The following is a 2,128-nucleotide window of genomic DNA, read 5'->3' on the forward strand; positions in this document are numbered from 1 at the left end:
GACCAAGGATTTTTCTCTCCCACCTATGCCCGACAAGGCCATTCTCCCTTACAAATACAGCTAGAGTCATGGGTCCCTCCCTATGTGCTCCCAGGCTGGTGGTTTAGACCCTGGGATCTCTGGTTGATTTGTATTGTTGCTCTCCTCATAGGCCACAAACCCTTGCAACAATAGAGGAGTGTTCCTCTTTCTTCACATCCTCGCCAGCATCTACTATTACCTGAGTTTTTGATCTTAGTCATTTTTACTGATGTGAGGTGGAATTTCAGGGTTGTTTTGATTTGCATTTCTCTGATGATTAAGGATGTTGAACATTTCTTTAGGTGCTTCTTGGCCATTCGAGTTTTCTCAGTTGACAATTCTTTGTTTAACTTTGTACCCTATTTTTTAATAGGGTTATTTGTTTGTCTGGAGTCTAGTTGAGTTCTTTGTATATATTGGCTATTAGCCCTCTATCGGATGTTTTAAATTTGCTTCTGCTTAAGATAACAACCAAAATCCCTTTCCCTGGAGAGGTCACAGGTGTGGCTGCTGTATCACATGTGCGTCATTAGGTGGCTGAGAGGAGACAGACTATGCCAGTGCTCAGTGTTCTGATCTGTGAACATCTAAATGATTAGTAGGCTAATATTCCCTGAAAAAAAATCAGCCTGAGGTGACCAAAGGTGTAGCTACAGGCAAGCCATGACAGGCTTCCAGGACAGGGAGCAAACTGAAAACTAGAAGATCCCAGCCTGAGACTGTGGGCCCAGGGTAACAGTGAGCCCAATACAGTCAAGCCTTGCAACGAGCCACTTGGGTGAACCTGATTAGGAGTGAGCTAAGGATGACCACCAACCATCACCATGGAGCCTTGACAGGCAGTTAGCCTGAGATGAACACCAATCTGAAGCAGTATAGGCCTAGGAAGGCAGAATATGTCCAAGAAGAGCCTTGCCTGGCTCTAAAATACAAAAGTGGGGCATAACACTCCTGAGACTATTTCTGAGACAACCCTAGATACTCAAAGACCCTGGACACCATTAAGAAGAACAAGCAAATGGTAGAGAAATGGAAGGAAAAGAGAAACAGAAGAATTTGGGGACAATAAAGAGATACAGAGCTGGAGACTCAAGGGTAGAGAAACAGCATGGTGTAAGTAGCCAGTGATGACGCCACCTGAAACCATAGTGGAGTCCAGGCCTGTGCTGCTACTAGGGGCCAAGACTGGATCTCGGTCCTGCAACAGCAGTAATCTGTTACCACCAAAGAACAGGTGGACATCCCTGGTCTGAGTTTCTATCTGGTGACATGTTGATGTCTGAAGGCTGTGTAGAACTGGTCCCACTTCTCATCTGGGTATCAACGGAAAGCTGGCCCTGGGAGCATGGGTACAGGAGAACTGACCCTGCCTCCAGCCAGCTGCAACACTCAGGGAGAGTGGCCTCACACATTATGGGAGTTTCAGATGAGCTGGCCCTCAGGATAAGAGCAAGGGCCCTATTAGTCATCTCTCCTTCAGTGTTGTGAATGGGGAGAAATAAAATCCATACCCCATACCCCACACCTCACCCCTTACCCATCCCCATCCACCGTTGTCATGGGATATCTGAGAGGAATCCCAATAAGGTTCCAGTATTGATGGAGTAGCAGAAGCCAGAACCCTCCTAGCAGACTAATTAGCAAAGAAATGTGGACAAAAGGGTTTGCTTTGGGACACACTGTGACACACTACAGCTTCATAATGAGACTGCAACCTGGGGGAAGATTACAAAAGTCGAGGCACAAGGAAGAGACCTGTCCCTGGGGTTATAAGAGCAGGAGAGCTATCCCTGCCTAACACTGTACCTCAGCTGGGCAGCAGGAAAGAGCTTTCCCTCTTTGTGGAATTTGCTGGGGAGTCATCCCCAGACCATGAGTGTAGGAGAACCTGTGGGCTGACCAGCTCAGAGACCTCTCAGGCCCAGATCCAATCTTTTATTTTCTTTTTTTCCCCTCTGTTATGTGCAGGGAAGGGGGATTGCAAGAGTGGAGGGCAAGTATAAAGCAAAACGGAGATGAGTGGGATTGGGGTTCAACTCTCCCACCCCCTGCCACCACCCCTTTAAGAACCTGTCCAACAAGTACCTGTGATTCCTGAAATGCCTTT

At 47.3% G+C, this 2,128-nt stretch overlaps 1 non-coding gene across 1 annotated transcript; it reads left to right on the forward strand.

Annotated features, from left to right (window-relative positions):
- Positions 1 to 500: 500 nt before the first annotated feature.
- Positions 501 to 632, forward strand: LOC117714444 (small nucleolar RNA SNORA17). Its single transcript, XR_004607528.1, has one exon. It is a non-coding gene; the product is annotated as a small nucleolar RNA SNORA17 (small nucleolar RNA).
- Positions 633 to 2,128: the final 1,496 nt, after the last annotated feature.

The sequence above is a fragment of the Arvicanthis niloticus genome, chromosome 8, assembly GCF_011762505.2.
Source record: "Arvicanthis niloticus isolate mArvNil1 chromosome 8, mArvNil1.pat.X, whole genome shotgun sequence".
NCBI classification, from domain to species: Eukaryota; Metazoa; Chordata; class Mammalia; order Rodentia; family Muridae; genus Arvicanthis; species Arvicanthis niloticus.